This window comes from Saccopteryx leptura, chromosome 3 (assembly GCF_036850995.1).
Source record: "Saccopteryx leptura isolate mSacLep1 chromosome 3, mSacLep1_pri_phased_curated, whole genome shotgun sequence".
Classification (NCBI taxonomy): domain Eukaryota; kingdom Metazoa; phylum Chordata; class Mammalia; order Chiroptera; family Emballonuridae; genus Saccopteryx; species Saccopteryx leptura.
In genome coordinates this window covers 19,486,602-19,507,200 of record NC_089505.1, presented here as the reverse complement: position 1 = coordinate 19,507,200, position 20,599 = coordinate 19,486,602, and the positions used below count along the sequence as shown (strand labels likewise).

Genomic DNA, 20,599 nt, shown 5'->3' with positions numbered 1-20,599 from the left:
CTTCTGATTAGTTGCATATTACTACAACCATGTTAATGTATTACTGCCCACCCCAAGGTTTTTGACAGATGCAAGGAGTGAGGGAGGAAAATAATTTGTGGCATTTGAAGACAGAAAGAGCCATGCACTAGCAGAGGTCAGGCTCTCAGTCTCTAGTGACCTCTGACATTACATCTCCAAAGCTCTCCCACATCTTTCTTACCATACTGGATGATTCTCATCTTTGTAAACTTCAGTGATCAGGATTAGAGAAAGAGAGAAAAAAGAATGTAGGGGATTAAAGGAAGAGTCTACGCAATGAAGGTAGGTCTTGCTTCCATTCAAAATCAAAACAGTTAAAATTACTTTGCTGTTTTTTGACCCTACATGATGCAACAATAGAGTATTTCAACCTCTTAAAATAATTGGGTCTGAATATGTTAATACATATAAACCTTAAGTAGCCATCAGATTTATAAAAATTATAGTTACGCTCTATGAGAGATTGTATAATATTTTAAGAAGATCTACTACTGTTTAAATGACAGGCTACATGTAGAAGGGAAAGGGTTAACCTAGGAACTGCTCATGTACAAGTGGCTCGGATAGTTTATATGCCAAGATCTTCTATAGGATTGTATTCAGAGTCAAAAGAAGGCACTGGCAGAAATACCAATTGAGAAACATTATCCTCCTTGGCCCTTCTCATGCTGGAATTTTGCACCTAGTTCACCAGAAGTAATTTTTCATAAGACAAGGTATTGAAAATTGTATCAAAGGAACTGGGTAGCATGAAACATTTCAAAGCCTTTACACAGTTACACGTAGAAAAAACCATTCCCTGGGCAGAGCAGATGGCTCAGCACACACTACCAGTGGATTTGTGTACACACAGTTTAAAATGACAGTCTTCATTGTTCCCTGAACACAGCTCCTGATGCCAGAAGCAAAGTCAACAGGCTTAAAAATATTCAGACATGTTAATACAATTTTATAAATGAAGATTGCACTTTATTTATTTAAAAAACTGAAGGTCTTTCCTTACCATATGTCATATAGATACTGGCTTTACTGATAGATAAAAAATAAAATCTGGAAGATGCTATGAGACAGCAGTCACCAACTCCCAAAATAGAGTTATGAAAGAAGAAAACACTGAGTGGCATTTATTTTTTTAAAATACTAAGGTTATCCTTAGAATGGCTCAGTCCCAGAAAACTTAATTCAATTCCAAATCACAACACCAAAAATATAAAATAAAATACAATTTTAAAAATAAGAAAAACTTACCTTTTGTGACAGCATGGATGGACCTGTAGAAAGACAAGTACCATAGGAATTCACCATATGAATAAACAAACAAAACTAACAGACTCATAGATGCTGCAGTATCTCATACTGCAGCTACCTGTCATTCTGGCTAATCTGCTCCTTGAGGTCAATGAGCAGCTGCAGGTTGTACTCCAGCTCTGGCAGTTCAAAGCATGGGGCCTTGGCCTCTTTTCTGGGCTGTGGCAGCTGCTGTGACCTCTGTCGGGAATGGTGGGCTTGCAGACTGATCTGGCTGAAGCTATAGTAGACCTTCTGCTTCCCATCAGTCATATCTATTACCTTGACCTGAGAAAGCGCCTCTGGGGAGCGTCAGCTTCTAGCTAATCCTGCCATTGGTTTTTGGGGACCGAATAAGTAAACAGGGTATTTTTGCAATCTGGACAGAGGTTCTGGTCCCAAACCCCACCTCATTTGCCTAGTTAACAAAGAGCAACACCTGATTTTCCTTTGTCTCACCCATGTTCTCCAGAGGAGGCTGAAAGCTAGTTTCCTATTAGTGTAAAGTAGATTTGGATGGTATGGTGGGGGTTGTCTTTGAGTTGCCTTGGAAACTTAGTTGAATTGCTGATGGACCACATTTTTTTCTATGAATAAAAGTGGATGTGTTTCTGGGAGCAGGCATGTTACGACTAAGGCACAGTAGAGACTGTTTGCCATGGCGTCCTCCTGAACCCATCTGTATATATGTATATCTTTAAGTCCCTGTCTATCATTTATTTCAATTCCATACCTTTTCCCATTCAAAGACCCTGTAATAGACTCATCGTGGCTGGACCATGACAATTGGTGCTCATATGTGTGGCCATCAAAAAAGGGGAAAAAGAGAGGTGATAGAACTCCCCAGAAGTGTGCACACGAAGTAAGTATAAAGCTTCTAGAGAGCGAAGCTTTTAAGTAGAGTTTGGGGGAGAGTATAATAATAAAGTAACACGAAGTAAGTTTAAAGCTTTTAGAGAGTAAAGCTTTTAAGTAGAGTTTGATGAGAAAGTATAATAAGAAATAACTTGGGAGAAAAATAAATATGGGAACTGTAGGATCAAAAGTGAAGGAACTTTTTCTTTTTGTACAGATGTTTTTATTTGAGAAGAAGCTGTTTGAACAGAATGAGGTAGAAACAGAGGAATGTAAATATGAGAAAAACTTGGAGTCTGAGAATAACTCGGGAGATGAGAATATCACAGCCTTGGTCATTTTAAACTTTGCGCCTCCGCAACTCTCTGCTCCCAAAGCCTTTGTCTCAACCCTTGGAAATCCCCACTCCAACAAGCTTTGGATCAGGCTTGAGCTGCAGGGGGGGAAATGGAGGAATTCAGCAATATTAGGCAAAGTCCTGATGAGCAATATCAAGAATTTGTTCCATGGCTGATTCCGGCAGTTGAAAGAATAGTGATAGAAAAAGTTTATATCAGAATATGCGCTGATGTTGGGACTTTATACATGCGAGGTCTTGCTTTCGCCACAGCCCTTAAGGTGAGGATTCCAAGAATTTTTTTATTATTTTTATTTTTATTTATTTATTTCAAAGACAGAGTGAGAGTCAGAGAGAGGGATAGACAGGGACAGACAGACAGGAACAGAAAGAGATGAAAAGCATCAATCATCAGGTTTTCGTTGCAACACCTTAGTTGTTCATTGATTGCCTTCTCATATATGCCTTGACCGTGGGCCTTCAGCAGACCGAGTAACCCCTTGCTCGAGTCAGTGACCTTGGGTCCAAGCTGGTGAGCTTTTTGCTCACACAAGATGAGCCCGCGCTCAAGCTGGCGACCTCGGGGTCTCGAACCTGGGTCCTTCCGCATCCCAGTCCGATGCTCTATCCACTGAGCCACCGCCTGCTCAGGTGGTTCCAAGAATTTTTTATAAAAGGCCGGACAAATGAAAGAAAGAAGGTCAGGGAAATACATCTGCCTGTGAATCTTGTTTCCAATGCGGCAGCTGGGTTGGGCCCAGACTGGCGGAGGCTGCAGCCAAGGGGAAGGTAAAGCAGGGAGGTGAATGGGAAGCCTTTCCCACCGTGGTAAACTAGGTCTGCCGCTCAGCTGGGATTGAGATGGAGGCTTTTGGCGGCCCATGACTCAGCATGATTAGTCTAGGCTGCCAGTGGCAGCAGCTATTAGAATTTTAGATTTAGTAAATAAAAAGATGTAAGAGTTTGGGGAAATTACAGCTTTTTCCCATTATTCTCTAACTCTCTCTAAACTATCATTTTATTTCTTTCCTATTCTATGCCTGGAAAGAGGGCAAAGGGGGAGCCTGTTTGGATGTGCCTAAACAAAAATCTCATATGGCCGACTTGAGATTTTTCAAGAGAGATTTCTGTTTAGTATTTATTCTTACCACATTCCTATTAAAGTAGCCCTACATAAGATCAAGCAGGCCACATTGTAATCTCTAAAATCCCGGGTTTTACTCTTGATTTGTGTAATTGTATGTGAAGTCTTTATTTAATGTCTAAATGTATCTGTCTTTAAGGCCTGAATTAAGTTTATGCATGCAAAATTTGGAAATGCTGGTTCTAATATTGTAAAAATAAAATATCATCCCTACAAATTAAAAAATTTAATTGGAACAAGTAAAGTGCACTCATTGAAATTTAGATAAAATGAAATGTAGATCCTAAAGATATCCTAATTTGGCCAAACTGTAATTTTTTTTTTTTTTTTTTTTTTTTTACTCTTTGAATTGCCTGTTCATTGATTGGGTAGAAGTGTTTTGATGGGTGTAGGAATGTTGCTTGAAGGTGCATTTGCTGTATTTTGTTGGAGGTTGGCATTGAGATGGGTGTTTCTTGCAGTTTTTGAGGTCAAGGTGTTATGGAGTGTACTGAACAAATGCTTAAGGGTCAATTGTAAATAAATTTAAAAAAAAAAAGAGGTGGGGAGAGTCATGTCCTGGAACTCCTGCAAATCTATTTACTTTGAAGAATTTCTTTTGAATGCATCTGATGTACAGGAAACGCCAGGCCTCTTTCTTTTGCAAACTTCTACCATCTTTTATTTGATCCAGCTAGTAACACTATTTTGTCCTTTTCTATATAGTTCCAGATATACATAAAAAGTTTATATAGGTGGATGTAGAACATCAAAACCCTCACCGAGATCTTCTGAGCATGGCTTTTAAGGTCTGTAATGACCAAGAGGAAAAGAAAAGGCAGACAAAGCCCAAAAGAGATCAGGAAAAATACCAGCTCTTGGCATACACCCTTAAAGGCTCCAGCGCCCCAAAGGGGCCTCATAGGACTCATCAGGGCCGTGCTTCAAGAGGGGAAAGGAAGGTCATTGAGCTAAAGCCTGTCAGGCTTCTCTGCCCTTACCAGGGCCAAATCTTTGCTGTGGGAAGAAAGGACACTGGAAGGTAAGCTGCCCCCTCGCTCCTTTAAGGGAGGGTTCAGTCTCTTCCAGCCCTGCTCCAGTCACCTGTGACCTGACCTTGCCAGCCTGCTGGGACTTGCCACTGAAGGCTAAAGGTGCCCAGGGCCATCATCCCCCATCTCACATCACTGTGGACAAGCCTAGAGTATTTCTTCCAAGTAGCAGGTAAACTGATCTCATTTCTTGTGGTCACAAGGGCCACTTACTATGCTTGCCTGAATATTTGAATTTTTATTCATCCCTTGAAGATCTCTGTGGGTGTTGATAGTTTTTATTTTCTGCTGCTTTGTTTAATATATAGTGTTTCCTTTATTCCTCCTGCTTTAATGCCCCATGCCTATTTTAGGCTGGAACATGCTCCTAATTTAGATAAATTTACCTCTGCCACCCAGCAAAGTTTATCCATGCCATGGCTGCAGAGCTCCAGGGAAAGGTACCCTGGGTTCATCTCTCCAGTTTAAAGAAGACAGAAGCTCCATCTCCATACGTGCTGCAGATGGCTTTACCAGTCCATCTCAATCATTACCAGCTAGAAGCAGTGGTCATTGGGACTTGGGACTCTAACTGCAAAGTGAGTGTGGAAATATGACCACAACTCCAGTGCCTTGTGGACTCTTCCTGAATGAAAGGAGTCCTGTGTGTGACTCCTGCTCCTTGGGACAGTTCTCAGACTGAAGTGGGGTTGGGTTACATTTACAAATATATAGCAATGATGGTGTCAACATGGACTTGGTGAAATTACATTAACATGTTAAGGACATTTAAGACTGTAAGAATTTTATTATAGATCCTGTTGTATTAGTTAAGACTTTGCTTGATAATATAATCACTTCATTGTATTAGGACACTTGTTATAGTATCTGTTAGCATTGGCTATTTCAATTTTGTTGTTTATTTTATAGTTTTCCAGTCTGCCTCCAAATTGGAACATGGGAATTCAGATGAGTATGAATCACAGCACACAAATTGAAGTTTAAAAAAATAAAAATAAAAAAGGGGATATGATGGGGACTGAATAAACAAACAGGATATTTTTGCAATCTAGACAGAGGTTCTGGGCCCAAACCCCACCTCATTTGCCTAGTTAACAAAGAGCTACACCTGATTCTCATTTGTCTCACCCATGTTCTCCGGAGGAGGCTGGAAGCTAGTTTCTTATTAGTGTAAAGTAGATTTGGATGGTATGGTGGGGGTTGTCTTTGAGTTGCCTTGAAAACTTAATTGAATTTCTGATGGACCACATTTTTTTCTATGAATAAAAATGGATGTGCTTCTGGGATCAGGGCTGTTATGGCTAAGGAACAGTAGAGACTGTTTGGCATGGTGTCCTCCTGAACCCATCTGTGTATGTCTGTGTGTGTGTGTGTGTGTGTGTGTGTGTGTGTATATATATATATATAGTAGCCATATTTAGCAAATGAAAATACCAGTCAACCAGTTACATTTGATTTTCAGACAAACCACAACTATTTTAATAGTTCTACTTGCTAGTTCTTTTTAAAGAATTTTATATATATATATATAAATTTTCTATATATATGTTATATATATATGTATATCTTTAAGTCCCTGTCTATCATTTATTTCAATTCCATGCCTTTTCCCATTCGAAGACCCCGTAATAGATTTGTTGTGGCTGGACTGTGACAATTGGCCTTCAACTCTTCCACTGTCTTGCAAGAGTATTTGGGCTTCATCTTGCTTCTCCTGGGATCTTTCTTCTTTGGAGTGAACCATAGTGAGGATTCAAAGTGACTGAGTGGTCCACTCTGAGCCATACAATCCCACAGTGCTTTTTCTGTTTGGCTTTGATTGGGTTAATGATACCTTGTGCATTCTTCCAAAGGTCTCTTCCAGGAATGTAGCCCACCTTCTGCAGAAACTTCTGTTTATACTGTGTTCTCTTATAACTGGCTTTTTTTTTTTTGACTCAACATAATTTTGAGATTCATTCTTGTTGTGTACACCAACAGGTTCTGTAATATTTGTTTTTGTTTTTATTGCTGAGTAGTATTACATGGTATGAATTTACCATAATTTGCTTATCCAATCATCTGTTGATGGCCATTTCAGTTTCTGATTTTAGAGCTATTACAAATAAAGCTTCTATGGAAAAAAAAAGCTGAAGTGAGTACTTTTTTAAAAAATAGCACACTATCAGGGTAAAACAAAGTTAACCAAAGTCTGCCTATATTGCAGACTATACTGCAATTCTATACTAAAAGCTCTCTTTTCTGGAGGAATGAAGGGGTCAATGTAAAAAATATTAAAATGTGACTATATAAAATTCCAAATGGAGAACATAAAATGTATTCAATAAATATAACACAGAACCAAAATTACATTTCTCTTCCACAGTGTGTTCAGTTAAAGGAAAGAACTAGAGAATTTTGGAAAAAAGGATAAAAGAAAGCTGGGAAGACAAAGGAAAACAAAAGAGAAAAACCTCTAGGTTTTCAGTAAGGCATGAATAGTGTACTGTTACTGGGCTCCAAAGAGGCAGAAGTCACATCATAAATGGCACTGGATCAAAACCCATATGCCCCTTGCCTGGTTACCACACGGACATTTGGTGAAGAAATGACAAAATCTTTTCGTGCCTTGCCTTTTCTCAGCCATATATGTCCACAGAGAACAAAAGTACCTACTTCCTGTAAGAACTCCTGGGTTATGTTACAGCCTGAAAAACTGGAATGGATTGAAGCTTGGGGGCTCCAGCCCCCAAGTGATAATGTTGGCGGCGACACAGCACCAGGTGATAACGCTCAGAGTCAGACCAGACCTGGGTTCGGCAACCTCAGCACTTGGGTTCTGGCTAGGGAAGAATTCGGAGTTGAGACTCAACTATAAGAGAAAGTTTATTTAGAAAGTCGCAGAGGTAGAGGAATTGAGCCATAGAAGAAATGGGCTCAGGAAACAAGTTAGAGAGGCAAAAGAAGGGCCCTTGGAGCATAGGAGAAAGAGAGGCAAAGAGAATGCTCCTTAAGGGAAGAGGAGAAAAGGGAAAAAGTTTGGTCTTGCTCTGGGTAGAGATGAGAGAACCCAGTGAAGAAAGGGATGGGAAAAGACACTGGTGTGCTCTGTAGAAAAGGGAGCAGCTGGTCCTCCATCCCAAGGGCTTTTATGTGGAGGTCCTAAGAGAGGGTCTCAATAGACTATTCATAAGTTTTCTAGGTATGTCTCCTCAGGGTCATGGTCTCCACTGATCAGTGGGTGCCTGGGCAAGGGTCATTAGTCACCTGATCCTGATGTCAACCATGACATCTCTCCATCTGGTTTTGCTTCTCTGGGCCAGAATAGAAACACAGCTGAGACCTAGATGTCATTTCTAAGGGTTAATGCCTACAGGAGTGGCCCTGCAAAGGTTTGTGGTCTTGTCTGTTGCTAGGCACCCAGATCTCTCCGCTCTGGTGACCTTCTGCACTTGGCCCACCGTTTCTGCTCTGCTCATGCCCAGCTAATTGCCTCCTACAACAATAGTCCAGATGCAATCTGGATGTCTCCCCTTCAGATTATGCTGCAGAGGTGGGGTCATGAGTTGGCTTTGGGCATCCACAAGCTCCTTGAAGCTGCATGTGTATTTGTGCTTTGCAGTCTTCGTATGCATTTTTTTTTTCTGGTAAGAAGGAGCACACTTGCATCAGGTTTTCACCAAGGCTCCATCAAGACAAAAAATGTTACGAACCACTGGGATGTAAAATAAACTGAACTTTGTATGTAGAGCAGATAAGAAGGTAAAAAAAATGGCTACACACAGACTATAATGCTAAATGTATTGATTGCCTACTATTTACCTACCTATGCTGGGCACTATATTATAATCTTATATTGTATTTTCCAATTTATAAATGATAAAACCGGTTCCCCACCTTCTCCAGATAAAATACTTGGTAAATGTCACACAACTGATTAACTCTCTAGACGCTCAGTTTAATCTCCATTGTAATTGTTGATGCCCACAAGGCTTTGTCCTAAAATCTGTTCATTTTGATAGCTTCTTTGGGGATTCTTTTCCTCTGACTTCCAACTACTAATTACACATTGGTAGTTAGCAAATCTATACCTTGAAGGCACAACTTTTCCCTAAACTCCAGGCCAGTAATACAATTGCATATAAGATTTACTTTCTTTTCATAAAACATCAAAGTCTGTTTGACTTTTATTCAAAATGAGGTCATTTTACTCTAATCTTCCCTGTTAAAGCATCTGGAATCGTCATTATCAGTGATCTGGTGGCACAGAGAGAAAATTTTTAAAAAAGAACTAGCAAGTAGAACTATTAAAAATAGTTGTGGCCTGACCAGGCAGTGGCGCAGTGGATAGAGCATCGTACTGGGATGCAGAGGACCCAGGTTCGAGACCCCGAGGTTGCCAGCTTGAGCGCGGGCTCATCTGGTTTGAGCAAGGCTCACCAGCACTTGAACCCAAGGTCGCTAGCTCCAGCAAGGGGTTACCCAGTCTGCTGAAGGCCCGTGCCGTGGTCAAGGCACGTATGAGAAAGCAATCAATGAACAACTAAGGTGTTGCAATGCACAATGAAAAACTAATGATTGATGCTTCTCATCTCTTTCCGTTCCTGTCTGTCCGTCCCTGTCTATCCCTCTCTCTGACTCTCTCTCTGTCTCTGTAAAAAATAAATAAATAAATAAAATTAAATAAAAACAGGAGGAATGTTTTAAAAAATAGTTGTGGTTTGTCTGAAAATCAAATGTAACTGGTTGACTGGTATTTTCATTTGCTAAATATGGCTACCCTATTAATGTTGGCATTTTTATCATTCTTTGTCAAGGACTTTGCAGGTCTTTTTTAATATAATACCAAAAAGACACCTCCCACAGGCTTCAAAGGAAGGTAGCTGTATTTGCCAGTTACCTTCAATATGAGGTTCCTGAACTACTGACTCCTTCCTGTGACTAACCTGCAGCTTTATTGTTGACTGAGCTTCTGGGTTTGCACTACCATTGCTCCCAGTGTCCACATGCTTTCTCACTACAGGCTCTGGTCAGTATCTACACCCTGATGAAGGTTTTCCATTCACCCATGTCTACATTAAACAGTTACTAAGACTATTGCCTTAGACTCTGCGCCTACTATACCCCATCCTAGAGTATCAAAGCTAAACTTAGTGATGAAAGCTCACAAGACATCCTGTTACATTTATGGATAGTTTTCATTGTTAAGGAATCTGTCTTCATTTTGGACTGAAATTGTCTTCGCTGATGCCTTGACCTATTTGAGTTTCAATAGACAGTTTGCTTCTTGAGAATGGAGAAATTTCTTTCTTATTCACTTTGGTATCTCCAGCATCTATGACAGTGATTGGCACCTGGAAGGTTCTCAGTAAATGTCTGCTAAGTAAAAATGAATATCATTGCCTCTGGAGCTTTGCTGTGTAAAATAAATCCCTTATTCAGAGTCAGTTTTTCAAACATGTGAACAATATCACAGAGGTTTATATCAAGCTTCTCTATTATAAGCTTGGCATTCCCAGTTCGTTAAATCATTTTTCATTTCAAAGCAGTGTACTTGACACAGAAAAAGCACTAGATAAATGCTTGTGTATTGAGATTTTATTTATATTAAATTAAAAATGGCAAATATTTATATGAAAATTTAATGCTAGTTATAGGATTAAAATATACAGCATTACTAGTGGGTATAGGTAAAAAAAATTAATGGTCAGAATGATCATTCTATGTCCTTAAACTGTATGCCATGCTAATCTTTCATTGAAAAGGCAACTTAAGTTATATATATGTTTAGAAAATACATATGCATGTATACATACCTAAGTATGCCCATAGTTTGAGATATTTTAATTTTGAAATACAACACTCTAATTTCTGTGCTACACTTTGAAGAAAACCTTCAACAATTCTCCAGTCTTATTACTTGTCAATTTCAATGCCCACAAACATTATCTAGATATAATTGCCTTAATATTTAACATATGACAGGAGAGAGTAATCCAGTGTTTCTTTTTCTTAAAAGTAAAACATATTTCCTATTGAATTAATTAGCAACAGGATCAATTGTAAACTTTATTCATCCACTGTTAGTATTTGGTGGTGTTGTTTTTTTCCCCAAAAAAATCTATAAAGAAAGAAATAAAGAAAGGAGAGAAACCAATGATTCAATCTAGTAATTGGAAGAAAAAAAACATGCTAGAAAATGGTAAGGGGAACATCTAGGTGCCAGATACACCTAAATTAGTTTATTAAAAAGTGAGGAAATTGTCAACATATCTTTAAAACTGTATACTTTCTTCTGCTCACCTACTAAACTGAACAGCTATATTTGATTATTTATACTAGGTAGAGAAGCTAGGTTATTTTAATTAAACTATTTATTTTTTTTTTTTCCATTTTTCTGAAGCTGGAAACAGGGAGATACAGTCAGACAGACTCCCGCATGCGCCCGACCGGGATCCACCCGGCACGCCCACCATGGGGCGGCGCTCTGCCCACCAGGGGGCGATGCTCTGCCCATCCTGGGCGTCGCCATATTGCGACCAGAGCCACTCTAGCGCCTGGGGCAGAGGCCGAGGAGCCATCCCCAGCGCCCGGGCCATCTTTGCTCCAATGGAGCCTTGGCTGCGGGAGGGGAAGAGAGAGACAGAGAGGAAAGCGCGGCGGAGGGGTGGAGAAGCAAATGGGCGCTTCTCCTATGTGCCCTGGCCGGGAATCGAACCCGGGTCCTCCGCACGCTAGGCCGACGCTCTACCGCTGAGCCAACCAGCCAGGGCCTAAACTATTTTTTTAACCAGAAACATTTGAAGTAGAATGAGCAACTTAAAACTTTACTGCTTTTTATTTATAGCATGTCAGTATCCAAGATGGCATATTGACTCTTACCTTCTCAGTTCAAATCCCACTTCAGATTATAATTGTCTGACATTTCTATGGTCTAAGCAATATGAATGAGGTAGAAGGAAGAAGAATCTTACTCTATATTAACATTTTCTGCCAAACCATGGGTAGATTAGCTGCTGCAGAAAGTTTAGACATGATTAAACAAATGGGCAATAAAGGAGGTTTCTCTCAGCAAGACTCCCTAAAGGAAGCATATCTTAATTACAGACAGGGGACAAAGTGAAAAAATTGCTTATGGCTTGTCCTTAATCAGGGGGTTCACTAACAAAAGCAAGAGTTTCAAAATAGAAACTCCTGTTTTAGAAAGTATATGTATATGTGTGAGAGGGAAAAAGAGGAAGAGACTTTGAACCATATAATAGCTCTGGGAATAACAGAGATTCTGCAATACTTGCCATTATGTTGTCTTAGTTCATTTGAGCTGTTAGAACTGTGTCATAGACTGGTTGGCTTATAGACAGGAGAATTTACTTCTCACAGTTCAGGAGGCTGGGACGTCCAAGATCAAGGTATTGCATACTCATTGTCCTTCACACATGGTAGAAGTGAACCCTCATATGGGGTTCCATTTATAATAACATCAATCCCCTTCACCAGGATTCCACCCTTATTTATGACCTACTCACCACCCAAGTCCCTACCACCTAATCACGGTATGGGCTAAGATTTCAACATAATGAAAATTTCATTCATAACGGTCTTCTCCCCACCAAACACCACAATAGCCACTGCATGTTGGGATGTTGGGGGGTCTCCATGTTGTAGCAGCGGGTCATGTACTAACCTTCCCTGGACAAACAGCAGTCCCTTGGCTCCTCCTTTCTCCATCATCCCCACATCACCCCTGCTCCACTCACTATTGTTTTAAATGGAAGATTTGAAGGAAATCCCTGGAGTAGGTTATAATAGGTTACCAGAAGAAATGCTTTTATCTTTTTTTTTTTTTTTAAGTAAGAATAAGAAGACTATTCTGGCTCTGTGATACTCCTGACAAGCTGCTGTTTAGAAGACAAATCCATCACTCTGCCTGCCTCCAAGCCTCTCTGGAAGACAGTCATGGGAGTATGTCCTCAGCACTGAAGATATCTCTTCGGGAGATATGTTGTGTGAGGAACGGTCAAACTCTCTAAGGAAAAAGAGATGAGGGGCCCATCCCAGAACGCTCTTAAAGGAGAGACATCCAGCATCCGGGAAAGTAAACGATTCAGAAGCCCGCTCGGGCTGGAAATCCTACATGGCAGTGAGCAGAGCTACCTGCATCGCCTTCTTCCTCCCCTGCCTCTCTGCTGCATGCAGTGTGGGAAGCCTGGGAGCCTCCCACGGAGGGCTTTCCTTATTTGAATCATAGCATTTGTTCAAGATGTATCCCTAACCCCCTGCCTGAGCTATTAAAAATAATATGACTCCTGAGACAAACCATGAGTAATACCCTGAACAGAGATACAGGAGAGGGAGAATATTTGCAGCTGAGATCAGAAAGAGGAAAATCATCAAGGGCAACAAAAACCCTAAAAATGACCACAAGAGCTGATGCAAAACCCATCGTCTCCCATCTGACCGTCTTCCATTTTGTGTATTCAACGGGGTCCTTCAAAGATATTGAAGAGATTCTCGGAGCGATGCTTTTGGGTGGTTCAAAATTAAGAAGGAAAATGTGAAATGATCTTTGAAATAGAAAAATCATATCCAGGAGAATTGTATAAGACCATAGCTGATGAAACCACAATTTATTCTTGTGACTAGGAAAAGCAGATTAAGTACAAAAGCTTAATTCCAATTTGAACCCTTTTATGATGTCAGTGTTAAAAAAAAAAAAAAAGGCTTGCCTTGGGGCTTCGTTTCACACTTTCTGAGAATCGAGAATAGTCTAATATACCCTAGTCTAGCTTCTTAACACAGAGCCACAGAACAGAACTCTGCTTTGCAGCACATTGAGACAGTTCAAAAACTGTAGTATCTCCCTTATGTTCCTTTTAGTACGTCTAAATGAAGCTTTAAATAAAGAGCCCTAACCATCAGTAACCAGGCATAACCCAAATCAATTAACATAGATGAGATTATTTTAGCAATTGGCATGAGGTGAATCCTTTAATTCTTCTAGGGAAACCCATTCAGGTGATACTCTATCAAATGAGTTCATGTAATTTAGATGATTTTATACGTTAAAATAATCTTCATGAAGTTAATTTCATTTTGATAGTTCAGAAAAGTACAGGGGAAAAAAACACTTTTTTCCATCCAAGTGAATAACACTGACTTTGAGGGCAGTTGTCAGATTTTAAAACAGAAACATAAGAACTTTCCATTCTGACTCCAAAAAGCAATTGTCTTTTAGGCCTTAAAACTTTCTAGCCAAAAAAACCTACTCTGATTATAGTGGCAGCTATCCCCGAAGATCCTGCAAGGAATGATTATTCATTTTTATATTGTATTAAGAATTGAATTTGTTATAATCATAAGAACTGTTCTCTGTTTTCTACTTCAAATGATATTCCGTGAATCACCTATCCACCATTGCTATTATTATATATTTTAGAAAGGGAGAAAGTGACACTTCCCCAAATAATGAAGACTGATTTTTAAGTCTGTGATCTACTAAGAAGGGAAGACTAGAATTCTCTTCTCTCAGAGAATCAAATTAGAGATTCAAAGATCAGGGCAGCAAAATAAATCACTGACAAGATTGGATAGCTTTATTCAAATCTAGTGATCTCAACAGCCTCATTTCAACAGTGAGGTTAGGGATACAACCAGTTTCAGGAGGCATTGTATTAAAAGTAAAGCTTTGAGGCAATGACTATTTTCTACACAGCTCAAAGTGTAGTTCTCTGGAATTCTGGTCAATAGAGGGCCCTAACTCTGACCCAACCTAGAGCACATGTCCCAAGCAATGATATTAAATTCTGTCTAATGATGAATCCAATGAGATTTTTTACCCATTTGAAAAATAACTAGGCTCCCAAGAATTATGGCCCATGAGATAATGGTTGTCTTGTTTCCTGTATTTGCCAGAGTACATTAAGATTTGGGGTCTAGTTTCACACATGGTTATACCAGCTGTGGGAAACCAGGACAAAATAAAAAGGTCACAAGATTATCAAAATGTGTCCAGATATTTAGACATTGTGGCTCACCAGGGCAGGTGTAGAAGTCCTGACATGCCACTGGTTTCTAGGAGAATAGAATTTGCAAAATAAAGAATAAGTGTGGGGTGGTTTTTTTTGTTTGTTTTTGCTTAGGCTGAAATGCAAATCACAATACATTCAGAATCTATGATTCACTGTGAAAAATAAATCATGCCAAAGGAAAAATCATATGGGGAATATATAAATTGCAGGCATTAATTTCAGCAGCTCTTTAGAAGAGACAAACTCAATTTTATTTAACGAACATCTTTATAAGCACCTGAGCTGGGTACTGTGGCAAGTTCAGTGCTGTGGTAAGCTGGAAGGTAGAGACCAGCAAGGGCGTGAAAAGATGAATGCTTTAACTCTATTGATATTTATCAAGTGCCCTGTTAGGGAAATGCCCTAGGAAACGCATGGAACCTGGCTCCCTCACAGGCCAGGGAGTGGCTGCCCTTCTTAGAGAAACGCGGAGTTTACCAGGCACAGTCCTCGTGTCCCCTGCTGGCGCTGGACGGCCTACCTGCCCTAAAGGAATAAAAAGTAATGTCTGCAAAGCTGTTTAGAGAGTATTGTGGAGCAATCATGCTTGCTGCTATTTTCTATTTCTGTAAATATTGGGGAAATATTTGTCCCTTTGTAGATAAAATAAGGCGGTAGGAAATTATAACTGGATGCTACCATGGATGCCTGGATTCTCTCCAGGGGGAAAGAAACAGAAGTAAGGACAACACCGCTTCCTGCTTGGGAGTACTACTCATGGGCTTCCTGGTGGGATCTGGCGACAGACTGAGAACAAAACAACTGATTTTTTTTTCAAGGCAGCTCCACCCACCCTGATGTGGTGAAGAGCATGCGCACTGAAGACCATCACCGGCAGTGGTGGGCAGAAATCATAGCAAGCGCCGGATGTGGAATATTGAACAACTTGGTTGATGGGAAACAAAGGGAAAGTATAAGTTTTAGGTTTCTCTTTAATGTCCTGAAACTTTGTCTCATCAAGACCCAAAAGACTCCAAGGAGAGTCTCACCCACAGGTACCATTTACAAAGATGAAATACCTCGGATTAAGGGTGTCAACAATGGAGGAAAGTCCTTGTCCTTAAAACACTGTGCTCCAGGGACAGTCAATAAACATTGGACAATAAGGCCACTATGAAAGAGTTAAAAATCTAGTGATAATAGTAATAATACAAAAAAGAATTTGGTCTATAATAATTTTTTAAAAATCAGAAAAAATGAACAAAATTTTAGTTAAATAAAAAGAAAAAAGCAAAAGAAACATCAGCCTATTAGACCAAAAATAAGGGAGAAGTTATTTCTAAGACAATTAAGGACTAATTAATGAACACGCACTCAATTTGGGAATTAAAATTTTTTCAATGCCTCGATATTACCAAGAGAGGTACAAAAACTAAGAAGGAAGCTCTACAAGCTGTTGTTACTATCTAGCTATACTTGAGTAAGTAGCTGAGTGAGCGATTCTGCCAGACAGGACTTTAGTTCTCACCTATAAATCCAACATAAGCTAGAAAACTGGAAATAACCATTTTCTCCCTATTTAATGGAAAATCTCATGAGGATGACTAAATTGATCCCAACATAGTGTTTTGGACTCTTTAGCAAAAAAAGGGGTGAAAACACATTATATTATTGATCCTTTTTTAAACAAGTTACTTAAAGAGGCATGAACATTAAAAATGTTATATTACACTAGTTTGTGTATCTGAGATCAGAAAAGAGATTACTCTAATACAGTCTGTTTCTTATGGACCTGTTTGCATTTTATGAGATTCTAGAATCTTTAGAAGTTGAGAAAACACTTTATAGAAAGCTTCATATTTTCTTCCTTTTTTTCACTCAAACACACTGGTTTTGTTAAAAATCGAGCAGGATGATCTGTTGAGAGGCACTGTATCTGGTCTTCTGATGTCCTTTGAGGACTTTCTTATACATAGCAATATACAGTGCAAGTCCCCTTTTAGCAGAACATCTGCAATCGCAGCTATCCCGTCCACTCCCCTTTTTGCCTCTTCAATGTCCGGTTAGCGAGGTGGCTAATTCCTCACCCTCAGTTGTAGCTCAGCTGTGGAATGTTCTGTGTAGTGAGATTTCAGTCAAGGCTTTTGTCTGTGGCTTTTATCCTACAGTTCTCTGTAGAAAATGTGTAAACATCTCATGTTCAGCACTTCAGGCTCTTTTCTTAATTTCAGCAGACAAAATTATGAGAAGACACTGCGCTATAAGAAGATAAGAGGTTAGGTGCTAGTTTACAGCTGTTCGTATGGAAAAAGACATGCAGGTTATGATTAATTCAATTACTCGATTTGGAAAAATGTCACAATGACACAGTAAGCCTACTTTTGCCCACTCACGTATTTCTTTTCCTCAAAGAGCCCAGAGAGATGTGGTTAGGTAAAGTCACAAGCAAGTTAATGCAGGGGTATTCTGTAGTAGACACCTGTGCAAATGAACATGACAATCGAGGAGAAAAGGCAGCTAAATCTATCAAAGGACTCAGAAACGAGTTTACTACACAGGTAATATTGGAACTGAATCTTATAGACCAAATTTGCCATGTGTGAGTTAGGAGGCAAGGACAGACCTAGCATGTGAGAGCACATGAAGAAGGTAAAAGCTAAGAAGACACAGCATGGAAAACATCCCAATGGCTGGAGCTTAGGTGGCGATGAGTTGAACAGCGGTAGCTAAATAAGATACCAGTGCTCTTGCTGCATGGACACCTGCCTTTTATTTAGTTATTCCTTTCAGTGCCCCAAGTAATTTCTTTTCTAGCAATATCTGCATATGAACTATTTTTAACCGTGATTTCTCAGCTGCTTTAGCCTCCATGATAGATAGAAATGGCTGCCCTACATAGCTCACTAGCTAAGGATCAGAGTGCATACATTCCTATCCCTTACATATGGCTCGCCTGACTGCACTGTTTATCCACATGCCTAATATGAAGGTGGCTCATTTGACATAGAGAGCCAGAAACCACGGAATGCTAAATACCTGTGCTACCTTTCAGGGGATTTGTACCTACATATATATAACAGACTCTCTGTTGAATAGTTTAGCAAATTTTAAAAACTAATCACCACAAAAAGAAGTAACACTTAATCTTACACTTGAAAATGTACACTTAATTTGGACAGAAAAGAATGTTAATGAGGTCACAGGGAAGCCAGGTTTCCTTGTTCCTGAGCCATAAATGGTGCACTTATCTAGTGTTTGCTAGCTCCCAAATGCAAGCCTTTGATCAAAATCCAGACAATGTGGAAACTGTAAGTCCGGCAGACTTTAGCTAGAGAGTCATGTAGATAAAGAGAAAAGCAGAGATCCTTGAAGAACACGACCATATAGTGGTATTGAGGACAATGGGAAAATCACAAAGGAAGTATGAGAAAAAGCAACCAAAGAAGAAGGAGACGCAGAAGGTCATGGCCCAGCGGGAAGAGAAGAGTGCGTGTCAGTGAGGCGTGAGCCAGTGCAGAGAGAGGTCTGGCGTGGTTGACCGGTTTATGAATTGGGGGAGGATTCCTGTTATCCCTATGGCAGAGAATAGGAGAAGGACAAGTGGAAGAATTGAGAATGAAGAGTTTGTGTAAACTATCTTTCTGTCAATGGTGGGGGCGGGGTGGGAGAAACAAGGGGGTAGCCGGAGGGGAGTGTGGAATCCAGGGAAGAGCCCAGTAGTCAAGGAAAGAACTGATGATTGAAGCGAACTCCATAAAATTCAAGGTCAGCTGATAATACACTATTTTATGAGTCAACAGAGAATTAATACTCTTTTGAACCTCAGAATTCTTTTATTATTATTATTATTATTATTATTTCCTTATGCTCTTACTGAAACAAAATTGACTTCAACTATGTTTGAGGATTGGGTCCCGCCAGCTATACTCCTAATTCTAAAGTGTGTTCTTGACTGTGCAGCACCTAAAACAAATCACATTATGGTGCCCTGCTTCTCCGTTCCTCTACTCTCTCTCGCTCCACCTCTCCATCCACATGTAGGTCAGAACTGAATAATGCAGCTCAATGCACTTGATGTGGACTCTGGTCTTCCGTGCTCTGCTCTTTCTTGAGTCAGCGCTCCTGCATCCCTGGGTCGGCTGCATCCCGTGTCTGGACCTTTTCTCCAGATGTTCCCCTCCAGGACCTTTCACTCAAAGAGGCAGAAGAGGTTGTCCTTTGTCACTGCTCCTCATCAGAAAGAAACCTCCCAGTTATCAGACAGCATCGAAAACCTGGCTGGTGGCTAAACTGTTACAGAGTTTACACAACCTGCTATGACGGCTGAATTATTTAAAGCCAAGTACATTGCTATGAAAATTAAAAAACACCATGCCATTATTATTTGTGAAGCACTGTCAGCAGAGACACTCAGGCCTATTACTTGTAATAGAATTATAGTATAAGCATATCATGCCAACAAGGCAATAAATGTTAAGATATCAGGGAAATTAAAATCTAATGAGAAAGCATCTTCAATTTAATTCATTTCACTGAAGCTTACCTTGTTGCAAGACACTGTAAGGGGTTGTTTGAAATATATAATTGAATAAAAAATAATTCCCATGATTAAAAAACGTAAAACCAAAAACAAGAATCAAATACATAATTATTTATAGCTACCCACGACACACAAATGCACGCACACACACAAGTCCCATATTAGTTATTCTACAAACACATCAAGCATTTTCATATCTAGTATTTCTTCATAGCCATTCCAACTCCCTAAGGCAGCCTTCCTCCAATTCTCTGCCTTTAAAATGCTACTCACCCTTGAAGATTCGGCTTCCTGGGGACTTGTGGATCTCTATAATAAGAATGAACCCATTCTTTCTCGTCTTGCAACGGGACCATTTTCCTGCTGATATGTACATGTCTGTTTACCCCATCAGATCATGATCAGTTTGAAGACAGGCATTATCTTTTATTCTTCTTTGAATTCCATCCGTGTCTAGCCCAGTGCCTTGCTCATATTAGAAATGCAATGCATTTTAGAACTAAATTGTTCCATAGATCATCAGCCTGAGAAACCTCAGTTAAAGACAAAAAGCTTATGAAATTACTGGTGTCCAAATAACACTGGCTGGAATTTATTGGACTTAGGCTATGCCAAGGACTGTGCTAAGAACTATATATACAATATGTCTAATCTTTACTTTAATCTTTGTGAGACTTCTTTGAGATATATCTTATTAAGCCTCTTCTAAAAATGAGGAAACTGAGGGTCGTCACATTGACCTAGTGCTCTGATCAAGGCAGCACAGTTGCAACGGGGTAGGTCTGAACCTAGTCTCGGTCTAAATCAAATTAGATTTGAATCTAGTTGCATCTGACTCTGAGTCTGTGCTTTTATCCACTACTCAAGCTGTCCTGGCGTCAGCCCACTGCCATCTGCCCAGTCATTGAGAGAGACAAGAGGAGCTCATCATTTATTGAGTACTGGCCTGTTCCAGGCATTGTGCAATTGCTCAACATGCTTCATTTCATTAGATGTTCTCAGGACTTCTATAGGAGAGACTTAAAGAGGCTTAGAGAGTATAAGCACATTTTCCAAACTGTGGCTAGAAGTGGCAGGGCTGAGGTTTCTACCCTGAGCTCTGCTTCTCACCAGGACAGTGATAGACCTTCAGACATCAAGGCCTGGGGATGCTGGTGACCTCAGTGCTCACTGAGTCCTTTTGCCTTCCCAGATTAGTTTTTTTTTTACGTAGTTCAATTACAGTTGATGTTCAGTATTATTCTGTGTTAGTTTTAGATGTAGAGCGCTGTGGTCAGGAAAGTGTGTGCTTTACATCAGGGGTCCCCAAACTTTTTACACAGGGGGCCAGTTCACTGTCCCTCAGACCGTTGGAGGGCCGGACTATAAAAAAAACTATGAACAAATCCCTACGCACAC

The 20,599-nt window shown here is 39.9% G+C and overlaps 1 pseudogene; it reads right to left on the bottom strand.

The window, feature by feature from the left end:
• Nucleotides 1-1,383: 1,383 nt before the first annotated feature.
• Nucleotides 1,384-19,577, bottom strand: LOC136398135 (tuftelin-interacting protein 11-like; annotated as a pseudogene).
• Nucleotides 19,578-20,599: the final 1,022 nt, after the last annotated feature.